Below are 17,801 nucleotides of genomic sequence, written 5' to 3'. Positions count from 1 at the left end.
ACGACTCAGCCTTCCCAGGGGACAGCCGCCCCAAGCGGTCATCCGACCGGAACAGAAAACAAAGCCCAAGGGTAGAATTCAGGCACTGTGTGTGTTCTGGATCACAGAGGAGCCCTGACACACCCCTCGCAGATGGCAGGTCAGGGTCCCTGGAGGCCCTGCGAGGGCGTGAGGTTCCCTGAGGATGTCTCCCCTCTGCCCACGGCCGGACTCCCCAGCATCAGGGCGAGAGGGGCAGAGGGGACCCTGCTGACAAACACACGCCCCCAGCTGGGCGCTGGCCTGGACCCGGCCCTCCAAGCTCACCTCCTCACAGATGCGCAGCTCTCCCAACACTACCTAAGGCAATGCTTGATCAAAGAATAACTATATTTATTGATAATTGAGCAAAACTTTGAATCAAAGTGTTATTCTATCTAAAGTTTAATACGGGACATCGATTCTGTCCAGTCTAATATATATACATACACACATGTACGTGTGTGATAACACACACACGCTCACACATATGTAAATGTAAAGTGTGGACCCGCTTGCTGCCGGACGTTCTACCCGCAGTTATTCTCCAGGCTCGTCATGTGCGTGGCCTTCCCCTGCACCCCCCTCCCTCTGTTGCCCTGTCTGGGCTCAGCCCGCACCCCTGCGATGCTCAAGCATGAGGGTGCTGTGGAGCGTAGGGTAACAGTTCTCTCTTGGGTTTCCATTTTCTTCTCCACGTCAAATATCTTGGGTTTGGCTCGTTGGTGTTCCACTCGCAGTGATGTGTTAGACAGGGTGGGGTTATAGTAAGACTCTGGACCAGAAATCATAAGATCTGGGTTCAGTTTGAATGATGCACTCCTGTCCAAGCACCAGCCCCTTGGGGCTTCATTTTCCCCTGAAGGGATTTATTTAGAATAGCAGTTTTAAAACTTTTGGGTCTCGTGTCCTATGAAATAATAAGAAAAAAATTTATATATATATAGGTCTCTGCCCCAGTTCCTGACACAGGTCTCCTAAAATCTTTAATTTCCTGAATGATCGGAGGGTCTGACATCGAGCTCCCAAACCCGTGGAATTTCCAGGGTGATGGGAGCATCTTTTGTTCTAATGAGCCAACTCCTGGTGGCCTCCTGGGTGCGGGCTGCTCCCTAAGAACACCAAGCCATGATTAGAAGCTTGGAACTTTCAGCCCCACCGTCTGTCCTCCGGAGAGTTAATAATCGATCGTGCCTACGTGATGAAGCCTCCGTAAAAACCCCCGAAGCACAGGGTCCAGAGAGCTCCTGAGTTCCTGACATGTGGAGGTGCTGCGAGCATGACGCACCTGGAGGGGCTTGGAGTCCCCGGCGCCTCCCCCAGGGACTGTCCTACTGTCTCTTCCACGGCTGTTCCCGAGTTGTATCCCTGCGTAATGAGCTGGTGATCTAGTAAGGAAAGCAGTTCCATGAGCTCTGGGAGCAATACTAACAAATCATTGAGCCCAAGGACAGGGTGCAGGAACCCTGATCTACACCCATCAGTCAGAAGCACAGGTGACGAGCAGGACTTGTCACTGGACCTGAAGTGGGGAGAGAGGGGTCAGCCTTATGGGAATAAGTCCTGAACCCATGAGTCTGCGCTAATTGCAGTTAGTGTCAGACAGTCAGCAGGCATCGAAGAATTGCTTGGTTTGTGGAAAACCCTCACATCTGGTGTCAGAAGTGTTGCTGCACACTTCTGAATACTGTAAGGGAAACAAGAGTGTTTTCCTGGGCTTCCCTGGTGGTGCAGTGGTTGAGAGTCCGCCTGCCGAGGCAGGGGACGCAGGTTCGTGCCCCGGTCCGGGAGGATCCCACATGCCGCGGAGCGGCTGGGCCCGTGAGCCATGGCCGCTGAGCCTGCGCGTCCGGAGCCTGTGCTCCGCAATGGGAGAAGCCACAGCGGAGAGAGACCCGCGTACCACACACACACACACACACACACACACACAAAAGTGTTTTCCCCATTTTCACAACCCCTTTACACTCTTAAAAATTATTGAGGACCCTCAAAGAGCTTTGTTTATGTCGTCATGTCTATCGATATTTACAGCATTAAAATTAAAACAGAAATTTCACATTCATTTACTTGTTTTAAAATAACAATAATAAACCCATGGCAGACATACACATCTTTTGATGGAAAAAAAAAACACCCCACTACATTTTCCAAAAGAAAACATTGAATGAGGGCTTCCCTGGTGGCGCAGTGATTGAGAATGCACCTGCCAGAGCAGGGGACACGGGTTCAAGCCCTGGTTTGGGAAGATCCCACATGCCGCCAAGCAACTGGGCCCGTGAGCCACAACTACTGAGCCTGCGTGTCTGGAGCCTGTGCTCCGCAACAACAGAGGCCGTGACAGTGAGAGGCCCGCGCACCACGCTGAAGAGTGGCCCCCGCTCACCGCAACTAGAGAAAGCCCTTGCACAGAAATGAAGACCCAACACAACACAGCCATAAATAAATAAAAATAAATAAATATTCTGTCTTCCTTTAAGCCTCTATTACATTAGAACAATTTAAAAAAGAAAAAAGAAAACATTGAATGAGAAGAGTGGCATTGTTTTACATTTTTTGGTAAATCTCCTTGACGTCTAGTTTAATAAGAGACAGTTGGGTTCTCACATCTGCTTCTCCACGCAGCCCCTTGTGATATCACATGTCACCTACCCTCTGGGAAACGCCACGGTATGCTTGCAGTGGAATGAGAGTGAAAAAGCCAAATCACATCTTAGAATTGCTAGGAAAATAGTTTCATCTCCTGATCTCCCCGAAAGAGCCTTACAAATCCACTGGGTCCTCAGGCCACACTTTGAGCACTGCTGGTTTACAGAACCCTGTCTCCTAACATTCTGTGGACTTGCTGACAATACTCTATGATAGTGTTTTTCAAAATACGCTTCTGGGAATAATTCATGGGATGCTACTGTGTTGGGGAGAAATGTGATTTCTATGAATAAATTAGTTTGGGAAGCCTTAGCTTAAAGCAAATTACATAGATGTATTTTACTGCAGGACTTTTTAGATGCTTCAGTGTGGTAATACACATTGTGAATCCCTTTAAACAATACAATTGTGTATAATATTTCTCCATCATTTTGACAATAAACTCTTTTTTTGAGAAACATCTTGAAAGACTCACGTACCGAGGGATATACTTTGGGAAATGCTGCTCCAGTAACTCCCGGATAATTTTCCTGAGTATTAGCAGGTCGGATTCTACCATTTGGAATCCATTTTTCTGTAAATTAAATTCTACATGCACACTTTTTGGTTCTTTAAATGTAGAGACTTTTTGGTAGTCATTTCTAGGACTCAGAGAACCTCGGATTCCTAAAATTTTGGCCTCTAGGTATATTGCATTTTCCTGCAAATTAAATAGAAAGAATATTAGCAGTAATGTTTATATATATTTGATGAATGACAATTTCATATGGTTCAACCTAAAACAAGAAGACTGTATTAGCTCACATACCCGGGAAGTTTACATGTAGATCAGGCTTCAGGCATGGTTGGATCCAGTAGATCAACTGGTACCCTCAGGGCTCTGTCCCTTTGTCCATCTCTGGTTATGCTTTCCTCTGTGACCTGGATCATTTCACACAGTTGGAAAGATGTTGCTAATAACCTCAGGCCTACAGCATCATGGTTTGTGGACACCAAAGAAAAAGTGATCTATCAGAGCACAGATGTGGCAAATCTCAGGGAAGACCCTAACTGGCTTTGCTTGGGTCACAAGTCGATCCATCAGCCAATCACTGTGGCCAGCATATGGTGAATAACTCTGATTGGCCAGCCTGGTTTGTGTGCCAACCTCCCTGGGGAGGCTGAGACCCTGTGATCAACTCCTATCAGGACCAATAGGACGCAGAGCAGGCAAAATGACAGATGTCTGCTCTCCTATCTAAATGAGGGCTGGATGGATGGATGGTAGATGACAGATAGATGATAGGTAGGTAGGTAGATCTAAGATAGAAAAAGAAATAACATTCATACAAATGTTTCTGTTCATTGCTTGTTTTTCATCGGGGCGGGTAAGGCAAGAACAGTGAACAACTGATTTTACTTGAAAAGTAAATTTTATTATTTAGAATTTTTTCTTTAATGAGCATGGGTCACGTTTTATCACTTTTTTGAGAGAAAATATATATATGTTCATTACTACCAGGGTGATAGTCAGGAAAGTCCTAGTTGAGCTGAGATCTCCCAACAATTCTCAGAATACTCAACAGGCCTCTTTCATAAAGTTAAATTTGTACCTTAGAGATGGAGGAAGGGGTAGGCCTGCTGCCCGGGGCCAGGTGTGTAATGCTCAGGGCGGACACAGAAAGAGAGAGCAAGTCTTCAGACAGCGTTTTATGTCTGTAATTTCTGCCAAAGGGAATTCTTTTCACTTCGTGTTGGGGGGGGCGGGGGGGGGCTCGATCGGCTAGGATGGCAGCCCAGGGTGGGTTCAGTGGTCGTAGCAGGTTGCTCTCGGCCAGTCTCCCCCAAATCACATGTCTGAGCTTCACGAGTTTCCCTGTGTCCACCTAATACTCGACATTTTTCCTGACTGGATTCAAGTCAGCTAACTTTACGTTTTTGAGCTTCGCCTTGGGGTGTTAGTTGCCGTGACCCCTAATGGAGCTGCTGTAAGGAAGTCCTGTGAAACAGTCCAACAGAGGTCTACTCCCAAGGCGTGATTGATTTCTTACTTACGACCAGCATACCAGGGGCTTACTTGGCTGTTTAGACATCTGTAGGACAGTAACATGACTTGTAAAAGTACAATTTGTGTTGTCAGAAGAATGATAACTTTTAGGTTATTGTCTGCATAATGACTCGGACTTACTGTCTGAGTAAGGACCCTCTTTCCACCAGCAGCCAAAAGGGAGAGAAGAAACCCAGTCCTGCCACAGGCTGTTTTCTCTTTAACTTTTTTTTTTTATGGAGGCATAACAAATCTATAGTAAAGTGTATAAACCCCAAGTGTCTAGCTTGACGCATTTTTACGTTTGTAAAACCGAGGTCTCTGTACAACCTTGAGCAGGGCGTATGTCCCGTCTGAATTTCACTTTCCCCAAACATAAGGCAAGAGCACTAAACTAGATTGTTATTTCACCAAGTGTGGCGCGTGTGTGTGAAGTGAGATGATTCTGCGTGCATGTGGATGGGAGAACATTTTTTACTTGGATAGATATGTAGTTTTTTATTTTTTAAACTTTCGCATGAGTTGTAATTCACATACAATAAAGTGTACACACCTTTTTTTTTTTTTAATGGTTTATTTATTTAGGCTGTGCTGTGTGGCATGCAGGATCTTAGTTCCCCGACCAGGGATCAAACCCTCGCCCCCCGCAGTGGAAGCACGGAGTCTTAACCACTGGACTGCCAGGGAAGTCCCTAAAGTGTACAAATCTTAGTTGATGCAGGTGTATACTTGTGTAACTACAGGTATAAACCATCTCCAGGTCCCTAGAAAGCTACGTCCCCATCCCGGTCAGCAGGCATCCCCTCCCTCCCAAGGAACCCAGTGTTCTGTGTTCTGTCAACACCACCTGTTCCCGCCCGCCTTTGAACACCCTGTAATGAAACCATAGCGGATCTACTCTTCATCTGTGTCTGGCTGTTTGCGCCCATCGTCTGTTTGGGAGAATTACCTGTGTTGTTGCACAGAGCGGTAGTTCACGCATTTGCATTGCCAAATAACGTTCCATCGCATGACTATACCGCAATTGTCCATTCTGCTGCAGGTGGACATCGGGGTTGTTTCCAGTTTGAGGCTGCCGGGAGCAGAGCTACGGTGACTGCGGTGTCTTTGGAGGACCTGTGCTCTCATCTGTCCTGGGCACACCCCTGGGAGGGGTATTGCTGGGCCGCGGAGTCCTCACACATTTATCTTCCGTAACGACTACCAGATTGCCAAACCAGATGTGCCGATTTCCGCTCCATCAGGACATGAGACTTCCAGGTGACCCACACCCCTGCCCCCTGCTGTCACATAACCTTGCATGAAAATATGGACGTGCATCTGCCAGGGGAGGAATAGAGACGATCAAAACCTTTTTCAGATTCTTGTAGGGACTTTCTGACTAACAGGGCGCTTTTCAGTGTCCCGGTAAACATAATTCTAAGGGAGAGTTTTAGGGGGGGAACACATTTGGCTAAAGAACTTGGAGGGAGAACATATGCCCAGCAGACCGCAAAGCTGTGTGCAAGGGCAGAGGTGGGCGGGAGAGGTGGGTGCAGGACAAGGGCTATTTTGGAGGATGGAGCCAGCATCCACGTGACCTTGTGCCACTGAAATGAAGGCTGAATCTGAGCTTCGCACTTATACAAATACAGGCTCAGAGACCTGAGTAAGAAACTGAGGATACGCTGGTGAATAACACAACGAAACGGGACAGACAGGCTGATTCGGCAGGAGTTAGGACCCAAAAGGTCATTTGGTCCAGACCAAGGGAGGTGGTGACGGGCTCCATGCTGCACCACAGGCCCACGGCTGGGGGTTCTGTTCCACTTTATGAACTTGCCGTGAGGACAGGATACACAGAGGGCACAGTGGCCAGGTGGGGAAGGCCTTGAAACCCTGCCACACGAGTAAGAGCTGTAGGAAGTGGGACACCGTCCTGGAACAGAGACATCTTGGGACGGGTGGCTGTCTGAGGCCATCTGAGGGCTGTCGGGAGGAGAGGAATGGAATTTGTAGTGCAGGACCCCAATGGTGGACACAACAGGGAAAACTCTCAGGGGAGCATCGCAGGAGGTGTCTAACGAGGGCATCTGGAGATGGAAGGAGCTGCCTGGAGAGACGGTTTTGCTGTCACTGAGGTGTTTGCACATCGTTCGACAGTCACTAGCTGAAGCTAACTCGGGGGAATTTGGGAGTCCGATGAAAAGTTCGAAGAATGACTCTAAGCTCCCTTCTAACTCTGAGAGTCTGTGAGTCTGACTGTGTGACCTTGGACTTCTTGGAACCTCAGCTCTGCGTCTACAAAACTGAGGATGGATTAAGAATTCTTCAACACCAGACAAATTCACTGAGCTGCTTCCCGAGGGAGCCTAGATGATGAGTGACGCGTGTTCCCAATCACTGGCTACGACTCGGGCAGTCAGGGTGTTTGGTTGTAAGCAGCAGAAACCGATTGCTAACCAAAGGGAAAAGGGAGTTTGTTGGAAAGAAGTGGGAAATCCATATAACCTAAGAAATGGCTGAAAGGCAAGGCGTGGAGAGGACAAAAGCTACAGCACCCCTGTGGCACGCCGCAGGGACAAACCGGCAGCAGACGGGTTTCCCCTCATCCTTGGACCACAACTCAGTACTCGAAGTCCAGGGAGGGGCTCAGTCCCCTGGACTAGCCAGGTCTCACATCTGCCCCTTGACAATAAAGGTCAGCCCCCAGACTGAAATCGGAGACCTTTACCAAGGAAGGGACAGTCAAGGGTCCCCCACGTATACCTCCCTCTTCTCTCCAGCTCAGGGTAGGACCTCAGAGCTCAAGGGAGTGAGTATGTGATACATTTCATCAGGAATAATCTTCATTCTGTTCTAGCTTATCTTCAGAAGTGAAAAATGCATCCATCTGGATGCTTGAGTTTTCACCGACAGCACATGTGATGTGTCCTCACTGAGCGGGAGGTGCCAGCGAGCTGGGAACACGACTCCCCCAGGAGACAGATGCGCTGGTGGACTCGCCATCCACAGCGGGTGTCAGGCGCCCGCTGAGTGTCCAGGGCTGTGATCGACACCGAGACTATTTAAGCCGGTGCAAAAATGGAAAGGTTACCTATTTGCCCCTTGTAGATGCAAAGCGCAAGTGCAGCGTGTGGGGGTGAGTGGGGTGGGTTGGCCCAGGAGGACGCCTGCGCCCCCAGCGTGGCCCCCGCCCTACCCATGGGTCTCCTCACACCCTGACTGTCCAATCCCCGTCCCCCACCAGTGAGGCTCCGCCCATGACTGGACAGCTGGGGTCCTCTGGGGAGGTGGCGCCCCCAGAATAAGGACAGTTCTGTCCCGGGCCAGCAGCTGTCACCTGAGAAAGACTGAGATTCCCCACCCGGCAACAGCAAAGAGGCTTGTTGTGCCCAGACGGGCGCAGCTGGGATTCCCTGTGGTGGTAATTAACCCGGGGAAAAATGTGACAAATCCCCGGGCCTGGGCTGCGGTGGCCTCTCATCCCTAGGCCTTCCCGACAGGGCCCCATCCTGGGTCTGGCAGGCTGGGGGAGAACACTGCGGGGCGGGAGTCTCCTCCTTTTCCTGGAGCCATGGGGGCGCTTGCACGGTCCCGTGGGTGTCCTGGGCTCCAGCCCTGGCCCCTGCCCATCCAGACGGCGGCTGGAAGCAGACACTCGGGTTGCAAAGTGAGCCGGGCACAGTGGGGAGCGCTGGCCGCGGGCTCTGGTGCCGCCTGATTTACTGAGCCCGGAGGTCACCGCTCCTGCAGGCCCCCCTGATGCCAGGGGACACGGCAGCACGGAGACACTGATCAGTGGCTTTTACTCTTCCTTAAGCACCTCCAATTGCTCCAATAGCTGGAGGGACCGGCGGTTTCAGAGGATTTCGGCTCACATCCTCAGGGGCCCGTGGGACAGAGATTCCGGGAGGGGTCAGAGGCCCCGACCGCAATCTCGGAGCTTCTCCCGCTCCAGATCACAGCCTCTCTCTGGACTCAGTTTTCTCACTCGTCCAATGGGTGGAACCAAACCTGAGGCATCTCACTGCCTTTTAGGGATAAAAGAGAGACCCCACCGAGTATTGGAAAGTTAAAGCCCCTCAGGAGTGGAGAGGTTCCGCTGCTTGTGAATCTCACACCCCTCTCTGGCACGCTTGCTAATTTCGTTTTTCAAAAAGCCTGTAATTGACTTGAAGGAGACCAACCTACCTGCTTGGTCAGAGGAGGGTAGGAGGCGGGTGTGTGTCGGGGGCGCGACTTGGTGGGAAAAGGCTTCTTATTTGCAGGGATTGTCTCAGGAATGAAGTAAGGGGAGGAGGGTGACTTCATAAAGGTCCCTGTGATCAGAGCCCTGGGAGAGTCCAACTGGAGGAGGAGGCTCCTGGCAGGAAACTGAGGCCCAGGCAGGGTGTGGGACCTGCCCAGGGGACACACCTGACCGCAGAGTCGCTCTGGAATGTCCTCCCTAACTGGCTTTCCTCCCCCCCACAACCCAGGAGAAGTCGGCTTCCAGGATTTGGGCTTTTCTCCCCAAGGGCTAATGGAGTGCCTTCCTGCTTCCAAAGCGGTTTCGAGCCTGGCAGAGCTGTTGTCTGACACTGTCCTCATGCCGGGGGCAGCAGGCTGGGCAGCTGAAAAGCGTTCCCTGGTGTGGGATTCGGCAGGGGGAGAGCCGCATGGCACGGCGCACCCGATCCCTTTACAGCCTGCTGTTAATAGAGGCCATCAATCACGGCCAAGTGCAGCTGGCCTGCTGGCTGGGCCCTAAAACAGAGGCCACCTTCTCCTTCGGTCACCCCAGGGCCCGAAAACCCATCCCCGGAAGGAAGCTGGAACATGTGCTCCCGACGTGATGACGCGCGCACACACAGCTGGGGTCTCCCTCTTGGCGGTGGGCTCCCCCAAATGCCCCGACCTGAGTAGAATGCCTGACACGGCGGCTGGCACAATTAGGCGCTTACTGAATACTTTAGAAAGGAGTCTGGTATTTGGGAGGCTTTGGCCCCAAACGTCAGGAGAGAGGGAGGGAGAGCTTCTGGGGGTTTCAGCCACCGACTAGACGGCAGATTCCCCGTGGCAGGAGAGGCGTCCACTGAGCGCAAGGCAGATCCTTCCCTGCAAGGGGACAGTGGGGTGGGGGCCCCGGCCGGGTCAGTGGGCTCAAGACGTGAGCTTCACGGTTCAGAGCCTGCTTCTCTTTCCATGGCGCCGGGGGCCTGCATGGCTCTGGGTCCTGGACATCTGTAACGCCTCTTGGATATATTAGGGTCAAGGCCAGGGCTCAGGTGGACCAGCCTTCCAGGCCTCCCGACAGAGTCCTGGATACTTCAGTGCAGAGGGACTAGGAAGGCCAGCCATCCTGTTCCAGAATGTTCTACTCCAGTTGCATTGTGCCCTACACCAAACACTGAGCCATCAGGGCCCCTTAAGTTCTAAATCAGAGGAAGTATCGCTATTTTTTTGCCAACTATTTATTTTAACGCTCAAGCCTAGAATAAGAGCAAATGAACATAAATTAGGGGAAAGGATTGACTAACTGGACTGACTCTCCAGCCCCCACGTGTATGGACTTAGCCCAGACCAGCCACTCTGCTACATATTATTCAAATACCATCTCACAATTCCCAACAACCCTGCAAAGCAGGTGTTATTTAATCCTCGTTTTGCCAAGTGCAGGAACGAAGCTGGAGAGGGGCTAAATTATCTGATCAAAGTCCCAGAGCAGGAAGTGGCAGAGCTCGCTTTCACGCCTGGACTGTCCGACTCCAGGGGCCATGTTTCAACCACCCAGAGAGGATGGGCCTGGAGAGAAGCTTCCAGCAGGTGGTTGTCAGACTCTGACCTCTCCCAGAGGTCCCCCCTCCAGCCGGGCATGGGTAGCCCTCCCTGGTGAGGGGAGGTGCGGGCGACCTCTCGGGAGGGACCCTTCGGACAGACCGTCCTCACGCTCTCCCTGGAGGATTCCTGCCTCTCCGACCTCACCTGCTTTTCTTTCTGCATCGTCCAGGCTGGTCCCAGCCTCCTGATGGCCGTCAGCTGTGGGCCCAGCAAAGAGTGTGCAAGCCCCTGCGAGCTTAGGGGTGACGACAGGCCTTGCAGCCGCCAGGGCACAGGATCACTTGACAGACATCTCTATTTCACTGTCACGAGGGCCGAGCCTGGAGCCCTCTCCCAGCTCCTGCAGCCGTCCTGGCCTCCCTGTGACCCAGCCCATCTTGTTTCCATCCATCCGACCCTCCCCTCACAGCTGCGGTTTTCATACTTTCTGGTCAGAGCCTCTGAGCTATCCCTCGGTCCTCCAGTGTCACCCCGCACTGAGGGCCAGAGGGCTAAGAAGCCCCCCACCTCTTCTCTGGAGGACACCCCCTCCTCCCTGCCCACCGAAAGCTCTTCTTAAAAATACCCATCCGAGGGGTTCCCTATTCCCCCGCCCCGTTCCCTCAGGGGGCAGGTTTCCAGGAATTTGTTGGGGATACATACAGAGATTTAATGTAGCGCAGGGGTCTGCAGAGGGCCAGAGAGTGACTGTTTTATCAGGCCACACAAGTTCCCTTGCCACCATGCGCTTCTGCCGTTGTAACACAAAAACAGCCTTAAAAGATATGTAAGTGACAGGGCGAGACTGTTTCCGATAAAACCTTATTTACAAAATCAGGGACTTCCCTGGTGGTCCAGTGGGTAAGACTCCGTGCTCCCAGTGCAGGGGGCCCAGGTTCGATCCCTGGTCAGGGAACTAGATCCTGCACGCCGCATCTAAGAGCCCACGTGCTGCAACTAAAAGATCCCACACGTGGCAACTAAGACCCGGCGCAGCCAAACAAGTAAATAAAATATTTTTAAAAAACTAAAAAACCAGACTGCCCCAGGTTTGCCCTGGGGGCCAGAGTTGCCAACCCTGTGATAGACAGCAGTTTAGGGGAGTGGCCTGGGTGGGGCACTCTGGCTGGGGCACACCCTGCACAGCTGGGGCACCGGCCTCAGCCACCGCGGAGATCCTGAGTGGACAGGGGCCTCTGGGGAGCACTGACCAGGGTCGGGGCTGCTGTCATGGAAGCATCCCGGAATGGGGCCCCAAGGCGCTGACCGCTGGAATGAGTCCTCGTGACCCGGACAGACAGCCTTTGCCCTAAGGGAGGAGGCCCCCAGCCTTATCGTTGGCTGACACCCTCATGTGCTGCTGGACTGATGCGCTTGGAAGAAAACCCCAAGCCAATGCTCCCGAGGTCGTGTGTGGCTGGCGAGGTGCTTCCTGTCTGCGAACTGGAGCCTGCAGTTCCTGCACGCGAACCTCCTGTGTGCTGAACTGGGGGGCAGCGGTGGGTGCAGGGTGGCTCTGGGCCCCTCCCTCTCCCTGCCCACAAGAAACTGCTGTGGAGACACCCTCAAAACTGAGTGAAATGGGGCTCCCAATGCTGGCCGCCAAGAGAGGTGCCCGGGAAGCGATGGGAACAGGACGGGGGTGGGGGTGCGAATTCGTGCTCTTTCTTCAACACAGGTCCCTGCAACGGATCCCAGTTTACCACATTCTCGCCTCAGAAAAATAATGGCCCTTTATTTTTCGAAATCTAACTCTATGTGTCCACTCAACACGGTCATGGGAAGCTGTGTCTCTCATCATGGCGGGGCGGTTGCCCTTGGGTCTTTACTCCAAGCTGTTCTCCACTGAGATGCTCCTGGCAGGGGCCTGGGGGTCCTTGAGGGCGGGAGGCCCCAGGCTTCAAGGTTAGGATGGAGCTGTGGCTCTTTCCCGAGGCTGGAACCCTGTGTCTCAGGACTGGGTCCTTTGGGCATCACAGCAAGGCCTTTCCGAGGTCGCCATCTCCCCTAGAGAGTGGACCCGGGACCCACAAAAGACTCATCCCCTTCCCAGTCCAGGGAGAGTCCTTCAGGCTCCCTACCTGTTCCCACCCCGCCTCCCACCCGCAGCCCCAGCCCTGCTGGCCTCCCTCCCCGTGGCCACTCGCTGCTCCTCCAGTGGGGCGAGGGCCGTACCTGTGGTGCCTGAGGCTGTGCTCCTGCCTAGCACCGCAGGGGTCCTCGGGTCACGGGGACCAAGGCCAGACACCCTTCTTGGAACGGGCAATTCAAGTGCCCAGAGAGGTGGACAGAACGTAAGTTAAAACCTCAGTAAAGGATCCTGTCCATCGTCCCCACCTCATCAAACTACCCGCCTGCCTCTTCCTGCCACAGGGAAACATGCCATCTTTCGGGCTGTGGTCTGTGGGGAGCCCGGACCCCGGGTGCACTGGCATTGCTCCAAAGGTGACCTCAGTAATTCCGGCAAGTACCAGATCTCGGACAGCCCAGGCAACAAGGGGTACGTGCTGCAGTTCAGAACCGCGGCTCTTCCCCTGACAGGGGTCTGCCCTTCTCTTCCCATCCCCTAGAAGGTCTCCAGTCTCCAGACGAGTAGGAGATATTCCCAGAACCATGGATGGACCCAGCAGGCTCACAGGTACCTCTGCTGTTAGGTTACCTGGAGCTTACCTCAAACTCTGGAGGGAGGATGCCTGGGTTACAATCCCAGGCCCAGCATCTCGGCCTTAGGAAGTCCATTACTTCTCTAAATCTCTGTTTCTTCCTCTGTAAATTGGGGTGATAATAGTACCTCCTTCATGGGTTTTTTTTTTTTTTGCCGTACGCGGGCTTCTCACTGCTGTGGCCTCTCCCGTCGCGGAGCACAGGCTCCGGACGCGCAGGCTCAGCGGCCATGGCTCACGGGCCCAGCCGCTCCGCGGCATGTGGGATCTTCCCGGACCGGGGCACGAACCCGCGTCCCCTGCATCGGCAGGTGGACTCCCAACCACTGCGCCACCAGGGAAGCCCCCTTCATGGGGTTTTTATGAGCATTAAAGGTTTATGTAAATTGCCCAGCCAGTGCCCGACCTGCAGCGGACCCTCAGTCGCTATTGGTCAGTATCGGTAATATTTACAGCTCCCCATCACGGAACACCTACGATGCGCTGGCCCTGGGCTCATCGTTTGACTTAGATTATATATTTTAATCCTGACCATTCACTGCTTTGGGGGTATTATTAACCTCATTTCATAAGTAAAGAAACTAAGGTCCAGAGAGGTTAGGTAACCTGCCCATAGCACACGCCAGAGACGGTATTTAGTCCTGGATCTGTCGGACTCAGGAAAGCCAGCTCTCTCTGCCACATCACGTGCCTCTGATGGCAGAGTTGGTCCATCCGCCGCTGTCCCGACCCAGGTTTTTGTCTTGGGGTCCGCTTCCCTGATGAACCCTTGGAGCTCGTGAGGACCTGGAGTGTCTTGTGTGTCTTTATAGCGTCATCACGTCCAGTGAACGCAGGGAGGGGAAGGCTAGTTCCCCTCCCCTGTTCCCCTGCCCTCGGCCTCTCTGCAGATCACAAGCTGACCAGCCAGGACACAGACCTGCACCGCTGCACAGCAGTGAACACGTACGGGGAGGCCGCGTGCTCGGGAGGCTCACGGTCATTGCAGGTGGGCTTCCCCCCCACCCCCTAGCCCAGCCCTTGATGCTCAGAGCGTGGGAGAGCCCTGAGGGGAATCAGGCCCCGATGCTGGGTGGGGAGACCACGGAGGCCGCAGCCCCGCCGGGTGCAGAGCCCTGGGCTTCTTCCGCTGCCCGTGCGCTGCCTCTGCGGGTGCTTGGGGAGGCTCATGCGCGCGGGTGCCCCCTGCAGCTGGGCTGGGTGATATTCGCTTGGCCCTGGGGAGCGAGGTCAGGCCCTGTAAGTGGGTTTCGAGTCCTGGTCTTCTGCTAACTCACTCAGGGGGCTTTGTTTTCTTCTCTTGGCCTCAGGCTGTTTTGTAGAAATCTGCGTTGGGGGGACAAACAGGTAACACAAAGGCCAAGTCCTTCCTCAGACATGCTCTGTTTCGGTTTGCTCAGTGTTTCTGAAACTTTAAATTAATCGAAGGTAAATGTCTGTTGGAAAGCAGATCTCGTCTCTGAATTGGTTATGCTTTTGCCCACAAGTAACAGAAAACCCTCCTCCAAGTGGCCCAAGAAACAAAGCCACTTCCTTACCTCCACGATGACAAGCCCTGGGTGGCGTCCAGGGCTCCAACCACAGCTCGGGGCTGTCGCTGGAGAGCCAGACTCTTCCCGTCCCACGGCTCTGCCACCCTTAGGGGTAGGGTTACCACCCACCCTCGTACAGTGGCTGCTGCAGACCCAAACTCAACCCCCATTCAGGCAGGAAGAGGGGGAAGAAGTGGCCCTGGGTATATCTGGCCCTTTTATCAAGAAGGCAAAAGCTGGGCTTCCCTGGTGTCGCAGTGGTTGAGAGTCCGCCCGCCGATGCAGGGGACACGGGTTCGTGCCCCGGTCTGGGAAGATCCCACATGCCGCGGAGCGGCTGGGCCCGTGAGCCATGGCCGCTGAGCCTGCGCGTCCGGAGCCTGTGCTCCGCAACGGGAGAGGCCACAACGGTGAGAGGCCTGCGTACCACAAAAAAAAAAAAAAAAAAAATGGGGTGCTCCACTAGAACAGCGATCTAAAAATAATTTTAGAAGAACGGAACAATTTACCCCCAAAGACACCCTGCTCTGAAACCTGCAAGACAAGTTGCTCGGAGCAGAGTTTCTCCTGGGAACTTGGAGCTGTGGGGTGGGGCCCACCCCTGCCCAACTCTGGGCCCCTGCAGTCCCGACAGGGGTCAGTCTCTGTGACCCTTTCCTCCAGCGCAGAGGGGGAAGTTCCCCATCCCTCCTCCAGACGCCAGCTCCCGGGGCTCCCCTGGCCCCTGAGCTGCCCAGCCCGCTCCCCAGGGCCCCGCCTCCGTCCCTCGAGAACAAGGTGGGCCAGGAGCAGGCGTGGCCGCTACTGACGATGCGGACCGGAAGGACTATAGCAGACCTGAGAGACTGAGTGAGAGGATGTACTTAAAGCACTTAGTAAAGGCTTCATTCAGGTCAGCCCATCCACATCAGCATCGTCATTGCCCACCATAATCACCCGACCCTGGGTACCTGTCTTATTTCTAAAGGCTTTTCCAGGGAAGGGAATTCCAGCCTCTTACCAGCTCGAAAGAGGACTGGGGAGTTTTTCCCTGCGTCTAACCTAGCCATAGTAAGAGTCTAATTTTTCTTCTGGAAACACAAAACAACTCGCTTGCATTACCTTGAAAATAGCACGTTATCAGCATGAAGGTGGTTCATCCAGCCTCCCATCCAGGGTCCCAGCTTGCCCCCTCTGGGCTCTTCCACCTGCTTTGACACAGGACCCAGCCTCCCACTTGTAAACCCGGCAGATGCATGCTGGGCGGGGCTGCTGGGGGATGGGGTCTGAGGGTTTGGAGCCCCATAGAGAGTGCTCAGAGAGCTCCCTTGGCTGGTTTGTCTTCCCCAGTACATCAACGCCATCTCCAACCCGAGACACATCAAGGTCAACAAGGAGGGGGTCGCAACGTTTGACCTGGAGCTGCATCTCGAGTTCTGAGAACAAGCTTTACCTGTGTAAGGTGAGGCTGGAGGGGCCATCGAGGAGGGGGCCCTTGGCAGGGATGCTGCTGGTCCTGGGGGGATGAGCCCCGCCTCCCGTGGAGTTCCTGCTTTGCTTGGGGTCAGCTCAAACCCTGGTGGAGACAGTCCAGGGAGGCCTCTGACCTCTCACCGAGCGACCAGGCTTTCCAGCTGGGGCACGGGGTCAAAAGAGGGTTCTGAGAAGTGCACCCCTCTCCTCTGAGCTCTCTCTCCAGACACATCGCTGCAAGGACTCCAGGCGTAATGACACATCAACCAGGTGGTGGCAGGGTCGGTGTCTGGAGAGGGGTGCAGCAGGGGGCGGCAGCGAAGCAGCACACTGTCCTGTGGTCAGACTCCTCCTGGCTCCACCAGTTCCTGGCTGTGTGAACGCCGGAAAGGTGCTTACTTTCTCTGTGCCTTGGTTGCCTCACTTGTGACGTGAGGATAAGGCAGCACTTGTCTCCTGGCGTGTTGAAATGATAAACGAGATAGTGCGTGATTTGCTTCTCCGCTCAACCTCCCCCTGGCTGCCCTGCCCTTGCTTGCCCCGTCACCCCTCACCCCCGGCTCACCCCCGTTCCTTTGCTCCCTGCTCCCTCTGTCTGCCGTGCTCTGCCCCTCATCCACACGGCTAACTGCCGCCCCCCAGGGACTCCCCGGCCCCCCTGTGTAGTGCCGTGTGTGCCCAGCCCCATCCGGCTCCTGGACCCACATACTCCTTTTTCTCCCCCTGACCCCAGTTCTATCTCTTTCTAACAAACATTATATCATTTACATATTTATGATGCTTATTATTTCTCTGTCTCCCCGTAGAACTTTAGTTCCCTGAGGGCAGGAATCTTTGTTTTATTCACTGATGTGTCTGAGTACCTGAAACAGTGCCTGGCACACACATCAGACAGCTAAGTGTTAGCTACTGTTACTACGGACCTTCCTCGACCGACGATGGGGTTACGTCCCGATAAACCCCTTGTAAGTTGAAAATATCATAAGACGAAAATACATTAAGGGCTTCCCTGGTGGCACAGTGGTTAAGAATATGCCTGGCATTGCAGGGGACACGGGTTCGAGCCCTGGTCCGGGAAGATCCCACGTGCCGTGGAGCAACTAAGCCCGTGCGCCACAACTACTGAGCCTGTGCACCTAGAGCCTGTGATCCACAACAGAAGCCACCGCAATGAGAAGCCCGCGCACCGCAGTGAAGAGTAGCCCCCGCTCGCCGCAACTAGAGAAAGCCCGCGTGCAGCAACGAAGACCCAATGCAGCCAAAAATAAAATAAAATTAAAAAAAGAAAACATTGAATACACCTAACCTACTGAACACCATACATAGGTCAACCCAGCCCTCCTTAAACACGCTCAGAAGACTTGTATCAGCCTAGAGTTGGGCAAAATTATCTAACAGAAAGCCCATTCTGTCATTAAGTGTTGAGTAGCTCCTGTAATTGATTGAATACTGTACCGAGAGCGGAAAGCAGATGGCCGTCTGGTACGGAATGGTCCTCGGTGTGTCGGTGGTTCACCCTCGTGATGGCGGGCTGCCCGGGAGCTGGGGCTGCACTGCCCAGCAGTAGCCTGGAAAGATCAAAAGTCAAAATTCCAGGTACGGTTTCTACTCAATGTGCATCGCCTTCGCACCATTGTAGAGCCAAAAAAAAAATCACGAGCCGAACCCTTGTAGAGCAGG

At 53.6% G+C, this 17,801-nt stretch overlaps 1 long non-coding RNA gene across 1 annotated transcript; it reads right to left on the bottom strand.

Moving 5' to 3' along the window:
* Positions 1–11,460: 11,460 nt before the first annotated feature.
* Positions 11,461–17,793, bottom strand: LOC149750405 (uncharacterized). The gene is made up of 3 exons (XR_016391813.1): positions 17,577–17,793; positions 16,102–16,577; positions 11,461–14,463 (listed from the first exon to the last, which is right to left on the bottom strand). It is a non-coding gene; the product is annotated as an uncharacterized LOC149750405 (long non-coding RNA).
* Between the last annotated feature and the right edge of the window lie 8 nt (positions 17,794–17,801).

Source organism: Delphinapterus leucas, chromosome 1 (genome assembly GCF_059928025.1).
Source record: "Delphinapterus leucas isolate spDelLeu-1000000601 "Yukka" chromosome 1, BTC_Dleu_Yukka2, whole genome shotgun sequence".
Classification (NCBI taxonomy): domain Eukaryota; kingdom Metazoa; phylum Chordata; class Mammalia; order Artiodactyla; family Monodontidae; genus Delphinapterus; species Delphinapterus leucas.
The sequence above is the reverse complement of the archived record's forward strand: the minus strand, read 5'-3'. Positions and strand labels throughout refer to the sequence as shown.